The sequence below is a fragment of the Myotis davidii genome, unplaced genomic scaffold (assembly GCF_000327345.1).
Source record: "Myotis davidii unplaced genomic scaffold, ASM32734v1 scaffold534, whole genome shotgun sequence".
NCBI classification, from domain to species: domain Eukaryota; kingdom Metazoa; phylum Chordata; class Mammalia; order Chiroptera; family Vespertilionidae; genus Myotis; species Myotis davidii.
This window is the reverse complement of record NW_006286678.1, coordinates 618,287-625,729: the sequence shown is the minus strand read 5'-3', so window position 1 is coordinate 625,729 and position 7,443 is coordinate 618,287. Positions and strand designations below refer to the sequence as shown.

Below are 7,443 nucleotides of genomic sequence, written 5' to 3'. Positions count from 1 at the left end.
GAGCTTGGTGAAAGGAATCAGCCTTAGATGGCTCTAATGTCCTTGAGGACACCCTCAGAATACTTGGTGATGATACCCTCAAGGTACCCCAAATCCTTGGACTGTAGATCATTATCCCCACACCACTGACATTACCAATTCATAAGCATCTCTCTCTCTCTCTCTCTCTCACACACACACACACACACACACACACACACACACACACACGTTTGCTGCTAGTAGAGCAAATAGACCCGGTTCAAGGACCAGCTCTGCCTCCCCTGGCTGGGACCCTGGGCAAAGCGGTAATTTCTGAGTCTGAGTTTATTATGGATTAAATGGCAGTAATATCTGCTCTGGTTGTCTCACTGCCAAATGGATCACCTGTGACCCACAAGCACTCTACTCGTTGTGTTTGCTCAAAATAAATTTGTCGAATTGCATGATAAACATGAAGATACCTTATAAAGCATTATGAAAATGTAAGCTATTATTATTTCTTTTTTGACTGTTTAAAATAGAACTACCTAAGGGACTTCCATGTTTCTATTTGTCACCAAGCTATTTTCTTCAGGCCGAGTGTGCTGACTCAACCAGAAAAACCAAGAGAGGAAAGGTCGAAGCAACCCAAATCTGTTTATGGGAAGTTAAACTTCTACAGAAGGTTTAAAGGTCTGTACCACATCAGCGCAAATGTTACCCGTCTGTTAATCATAAATCAGGGTCACAGGCCAACGTCCACCACCGGGGACAGGAGGCCAGCGGGAGTGGGAATGACAGAGAGTGATCTCTCTGTCCCTGGCCTCTGCTCACTGAGGTCTCAAGTCAACATTTTTAAAAAAATAGATTTTATTGATTTTTTACAGAGAGGAAGGGAGAGGGATAGAGAGTTAGAAACATCAATGAGGTAGAAACACCGATCAGCTGCCTCCTGCACACTCCCTACTGGGTATGTGCCCGCAACCAAGGTACATGCCCTTGACCAGAATCGAACCTGGGACCCTTAAGTCTGCAGGCTGATGCTCTATCCACTGAGCCAAACTGGTTAGGGCTCAAGTCAACATTTTTTAAAGTACGATTGGAAGTTGTTCACATTATATTATTAAGTGAAAAAAATCCAGTTTCAGAGAAGCATGCAATACACAATATCATTCTTTTAAAATTAAAAACGTGGTATACACACATATTGTCTGTATGTCTATATAAACAGGGAAGAACCACCCTGGGGCTACCCCTAGCGAATGAGATGGGATGGAATGACTCATATTTCCCTGTTTAAACTTTTTCATGTTGGATTTCTTACTAAACAGGGTTACACATTACTGAATTTATTGTATGTAATAAATTAACAGGTGATATATGTCTAAATCTGGGAGAAGGTTGTGAGCATACATATATGAACAGAAGGTAACCATGGAAAAGCAGAGCTGCAAGTAACCTCAGCTGCAATTAACCTGTATCAGCCCTGCCAACTTGAGAAACAAGGAGACAGAGGCCCAGGAAGAATATGTCTGATGCCCCTTCTCAGTTGTGATGTTTAGGCTTATAAATCACATCCTATTGGTGTACGACTTGGAATCCCAATTTCCAATCCTTCTCAGCAAAATAACAGAAGGAACCCTACAGTGCGACTCTTTCTGCCTCCCTAGGAGAGATTCTATGGAAAGATAATAATTTATGAAATATGAATATTCAACTTCTGGAGAAATATAAGGCAGTGGAGAGTCCATTTGCTTCTCCATGTGCAAGGCAGTTGGATTTGCAAGAAGACAGACACCAGGGGCTTAGTCTTTGGAAGCCTGTGCTGGCCAGGCACTGGGAGCAGCACTTTTATGTACGGATGGAAGATGCTCACAGCCTCATCCCCCATCCCAGTGCCACCGTGGCAAGGCAGGGGGATGCTCTGCCAGCCTGAACCCTGGTGCCTGTGAACACAGGTGCAGCAGCCCAGAGAGAGGGTTGCTTTTTCCTCTAAACTGGCAAGGAACTCCTAGCAGCTACGCCCCATTCCCCAGCCTGGCACCTCAGGTCCAGCTGGGGCCTGGGTCTTCCCCAGAGACACCTTGGCCAACACAATGATGGCAACAGGGTCCCCACTGGCTAATGGAGCCCCAGGCCACCATTTAGAGTCAAGTTTCTTTTAAAAGGCAACATATCTTCACAATATGCCTGTTTTGTTTTGTTGTTTTGCTTGTTTTTTTTTTTTTTTTCAGAGAGTGGAACAAATACACCTCAATACATTGGTTCCAAATATCTTAAGCTGTAGTGCCTCCGAGGTGCTTGGTGCCAGTAGGAAAGATTGTAGACAGCATCAAACCAGTGGAAGGTTTGAGACTTTATAATCAGATGACAACGCTGCTCTGTGAGGTCCCCAAGCCCGTTCCACTTTCTCATCTGAGCAGTGGATGAAGGCCAAGGGCAACACACACATCAGAGTCCATTTCTGTGACAAAGAAACCTCAGTGCTGACACTCGTCCGTGTGGGAAGAGAATGAAGAAAGTGACAGATACGTAAATAAATCATCAGAATAAGCAGTGGTTGTGGAAAGAGTAGAAATGAGCCGGCATCTCAAAAACTGAGAGAACCTAACCCAATGGGTGCATTCAAGTTGTCTTTCCCAGGCCAAGACTCAAAAGAGCCCTCAGACAGGTAATGCTGGTAACAGCAGCAATCTTGAGCAGTTTGCTGCCAGGAAAGGTGTGAGGAAAAACAAATGTTTCAGCAGATCATGGTGTTTTCTGCCACCATCCTGTTTTTCCTGAAAACAAAAGCAAACAAACTTTCCCCTCCACAAGCTTTCATTAACCCCTTAATCCCGGGTGCCATCCAAGTAGACAAAAGAAGTTCTTTTACTTACAATGTGTGAGCAGAGCGTCCTCTTAGAGATCAGAAGCCGTGGGTGAGGCAGCAGCTGCCAAATAGGACGAATCTTTGGGAACACTCAGCTTTTATAGATTTCTCATCCAAGTTGTGTGGTGTGTGTGTGTTTTTTTTTCCTTTTGCCCTCCCCTTCCCGCCTTGGCCTGGTGGGGAGGTTCTTATCAAATACCTCTGATTGGCTCATAAACAGCCAGTCCCTTGTAATCATGCTCACATACTCATTGTATGCATAGGATGTTAAAGCTACAAGGGCTCTCTGCAGACCATGTAGTTCTTATTCCAGACTCTTCGATTGACTGGTGAAGACACAAGGCACAGAGGATTAGGGGATTTCCTCTACGTCAAACAGCTAATGCATGGCTGAGCTCTAGAATTCACGAAGGGAAATTGGGAGGAATGTTAGCTTAGCTCCATCACTTAAAAAATACACGACCTTGGTCAAGGTGGTCTTTATTTCTCTGAGCCTTACTTTTCCCCTCTGTAAAGTGGAATCACAACTTTACCAGAGCATTCTGTAGGTTTGTAAAGCGCCTGCTGGATGCATTTCTTTTGGGCACCCCTTCCTTGTGCCCCCAAACCAAGCTGGGCTCCCTAGGGTTTTTAATGCCGAACACACTGTCTTTATTTTCATTCTTTCTCAAATTTTACAGTTTTGTCTTAAAGCTGGTAAAGACTAGAATAAAACTCAAAGTGGCTGATCTAAGCCATCATCTCCCCTTGAGATGGCACTGTCCAGGTATGGGTTCATTCCACAGCTTTTCTCTTGAGCATTAAAGCAAAATCCAAATCAAGAGAAGGTAAATAAAAATAGTATGTGCTTCCTGAGTGAAATAATGAATGAAGCAAATAAACCTTATGGGGAAATCTAAAAACAATGAAATGACCATGATCCTGGGAAAGTATAACTTCTCAGGAATATATTTCTTTGGGATAATTCATAAAGTGGGGGGAGGTGGAGTCAAAGTGCTCAATGGTATTGAGTGTGACATTAGAATTTATGAGTGAACAAGTGAAATGTCAATGAAATGAAGGAAAAAGTATCGGAGAACTAGGTTGTCTAAATAGAGGTTAGGGTCAGATAGGTTCTAAAAGTGGGTAGTGTTAAACATCGGCTGTGATTATTAAAGGAAATTGAAATGTTCGAAACACAAAATCGAGGCTCATTTGTCTGGGGAAGTCTTGGCCACGGCCTGTTCTAAGGATAGTGGAGGGCGAGGCCAGGGAAAGCTCCCATCAGCACTCCTGAATCCACTTGCTGCCCAAAGGCATACTTTCTGGTTTCCCATCTCCACCGGGTGCTCATTCAAGCACCTCGTGCTCGATTGATCAGGTCAAGATGACCCAAACCGGGGAGGTTTCATCAGGTTTTATTTTGTCAAAGAAGAATGGAGGAAGTAGAGGTGGACGGTGGTGAAAGAACGGAGCGTGGGGTGAGTAACAGAACTTGGGGTGAGGACTGGGTGGTTGGAATTGTGACTAAAGCATTCCGCCCGCTGAGAGCTGCATGGTAAAAACAATTTCACTTATGCTACTAATACTAATTATTCTTGTTATGATCATGACAACAATAATAATAGCTACCTTTCTTAGGTCCTATGATGCATTGAATGCTTTTTATAGATATCTCCAATCCGAGCCCCTCTCTGAAATTGCCTGTTTTCTGGATAAGGAAACTCTGGTTCAGAGAAGGCGAGTAACTTGCCTTAGCTTCCCAAGACGGGCACACAGCGAGTCTGACTCGCTCTGACTCAGTGGTCTACCGCAGAGCTGCTTACATTTGGGTCACCAAAGACTGCATAGATTAGCAATGTCCCTCTCCTCCCGGCGCTGTATAACCTTGGACGCTAAACCGTCATTAATCAGGGAAGAATGACTTACGTAGGCAGACCCAGGTGGCCCCGTTCCTGCTGGGCATCGTTTCACGTGAACAGCAGACTGGCCAAGCACGTCAGAGGGCATGGTGCGCCCGCCCCCGACTGGTGCCACCTGCTGCTGCTCCTGTGGCATCAGCATTTGCCTGCTTCCAGGGTTTGATGTGTAACTGAAACTCAAAGTTCAAGACAGCGAGGCTACAGAGTACCAGGCCTTAGGAAAACAGTAGCTCCTGAGCAACACAGACGGTTGGCAGGTGTGTGTTTTAAGTCTCTTAACGCCATAAAAGATTCAAAATTGAGAGCTCACGGGACTTGGAGGCCGTGAAATACCGGGGAATCCTCCAACCTGTTCTGTCCTCAGTTTCACCATCTTTTGAAGTTTCATAGGAATTCAGGCTGTAGCTGCTCCGAAATGGTGCATTCAAACCACCATGCCCTCTCGCCTTTAAAAAAATGTGCTAAAATACACATAACGTAAAATTTTACCACCTTCACCGTTTTAAGTCTCCAGTCAGTAGGGTTCATTACATTCACACTGTTGCTCAACCAATCTCCAGAACTCCTTTTCTCTTGCAAAACTGAAACTCTAGATCCATTTAAACAACTCATCATTCCTGCCTCCCCCTCCCCACCCCCCATCCCCACCATCTCCACCCTGGAAACCACCATTCTATTCTCTGTCTCTGTGAATTTCACTATCCCAGGTCCCTCCTACAAGGGGAGTCACACAGTGTTAGTCATTTCCTGACTGGCTTGTTTCACTTAGCGTCATGTCTCCAAAGGTCATCCATGTTGTCGCATGTGTCAGAGTTTCCTCCCTCTTCAGGGCTGAGTAATATTCCATAGGCCAAGGGACACGGGCTGCTTCCACCTTTTGGCTGTTGTGAATAAAGCTACTTTAAACACGAGTGCACACGTATCTCTTTGAGACCAGGCTTTCAATTCCTCTGTGGCCCGTTTATTAATGTAACAGTTTTATTGAGATAGAATGTACATCCCATACAATTCACCTGAAGTTTACAATCCAGTGTTGTTGGGTACAGTCACAGAGTTAGAGTAGTAAATGTCAGTTTGGGAGAGTGATGTGGTAGGCTTTTTAAAATGCCAGCATCGGAGGGTACAGATGGTTTTTAAAGTACCAGAATGAAGCCTAGAGCAGAAGCCTTTGGGGAGCCTTTCATTTCCTCGGGGTGACTTTTTTTTAGACGCTCCTCCTCCCTAGGAAATGTAAACTCTGTGTGTTCTAGGGAGACTAGGATGCCTGCCTATATTCAAGCCTCCCGGGCCAGTGAGTTTAAGAGTATCCAAATTCTAGGCCTGAGCGGTACCAATATTTGAGACAAAAGAGTAAAATTGAAGCTTGAAATGTGGCCAAGAACTTGAGGCTTTCCTTGTCTGAGGAAGCAACTCTGTGCAGTGAGGATGCTGCAGAGGCAGAGGCAACTGGGAAGAATGGGCTGCAGAATTTCAGAATTACCGAGTGGCCAGTACTTTTCCGACAGGAAAGAGTTACGCTGGTCCGCAGTGACTGCCCAATCCCCACATTCCTTCAGCGTGGGGCTGTACTGCCTCGTCAGTGTTTTCTCCCTGCCTCTTGCTCAATCATCTCAAAGTTCAATTTTCCCCTCACTATCTAATCAGAATTGTTGGTTATTTATGTCATTAATGATCCAGCATATTTCTCACTTTTCCTTATCTCTTGGGTGGACTGTTTGGCCTGTAGGTTGGAAGGCATTGTGTGCTGTGGAAAGAGCCATAGGTGGGGAGGCACCAGGTCTGGGTGGGGGTCCTGCCCTGCCACTGGTTGGCTGTGGAATTGCAGGAAATCACTCTCAGCCTCCCTTCCCTGATGTGTGAAGGTGGCCTAGCAAAACCACTCCTGTGTAACTCCCCATGTTGCTGCACTGACTGAAGGGTATCCCCTAAATCAGCGACTTGTAACCGCTGTGTCGCAAGAATTTATAAACCATGCAATACCTGACTATTTAGTCAGGGGCACTGACCTCTTTTCCCGTAGATTGTCAAATAAAATATGACAACAGCCTACACAACAATAGCCGTCTGGTGTGAATGAATCAAAATTATACTCTTTTTTATTGTCAGATCGGCAAAAAATAATATATTTTTTGGTGTGCCACAGAATTTTAGTAATTAGTTTATCTGTGCCCTGAGATGAAAAAGGTTGAAAATCACTGCTCTAAGTGCTGTGAAAGTGATAATTATAAACTATTATAAATCATGTCACTTCACAGAAGCAGACATTACACTGTTCCTGTGGCAAAGAGATAAACAAAGAGATAAGGCCAGGCACATTGCACACACACACACACACACACACACACACACACACACACACACCCGAAAATCAGAAAACAAAGTTCTGGCCCTGGCTCTACCCTGAATAGCTGGATGACATTGCTCAAGGGAGGTCATGGCCATCTGTTGAGCACCTCCTCCTTACAGCCTTTTCTGGGCACTTCACATAGAATGTTTCACTTACTCCCCACGAAGTCAGCAGGGTAGGTGTTGTTTTGGAGAGGATGGAATTGATCCCATCTCTGCCTCAAGGTCACACTATGGTAAGCACCAGGGCAAGGACTGACGTACAGACTCTAAGGTCATCCTGGGACTTTGAACTCATCGTGTATACAGGGAAGCACAGGGTCTCTTCTAGTTGTGATATTTTATGGCCTCCCCGCCGCCCAA

General features: G+C 45.0%; 2 protein-coding genes and 1 long non-coding RNA gene across 3 annotated transcripts in view; 2 read left to right on the top strand and 1 right to left on the bottom strand.

Moving 5' to 3' along the window:
- Positions 1-2,159, top strand: part of LOC107182237 — a 3,335-nt gene extending 1,176 nt beyond the window's left edge. The window contains exons 1-2 of the long non-coding RNA XR_001512957.1: positions 1-654; positions 1,335-2,159. The exon at positions 1-654 is cut by the window's left edge and continues 1,176 nt beyond it. This is a non-coding gene — a long non-coding RNA (uncharacterized LOC107182237). The remainder of the gene's footprint in view (positions 655-1,334) is intronic.
- ALDOB (aldolase, fructose-bisphosphate B) overlaps positions 1-2,948 on the bottom strand; it is a 13,558-nt gene extending 10,610 nt beyond the window's left edge. The window contains exon 1 of the mRNA XM_006758412.2: positions 2,841-2,948. The gene's annotated coding sequence lies outside the window, so the exon portion shown is untranslated. The remainder of the gene's footprint in view (positions 1-2,840) is intronic.
- A 567-nt stretch (positions 2,949-3,515) lies between these two features.
- RNF20 (ring finger protein 20) overlaps positions 3,516-7,443 on the top strand; it is an 80,400-nt gene continuing 76,472 nt past the window's right edge. The window contains exon 1 of the mRNA XM_006758409.2: positions 3,516-4,293. The gene's annotated coding sequence lies outside the window, so the exon portion shown is untranslated. The remainder of the gene's footprint in view (positions 4,294-7,443) is intronic.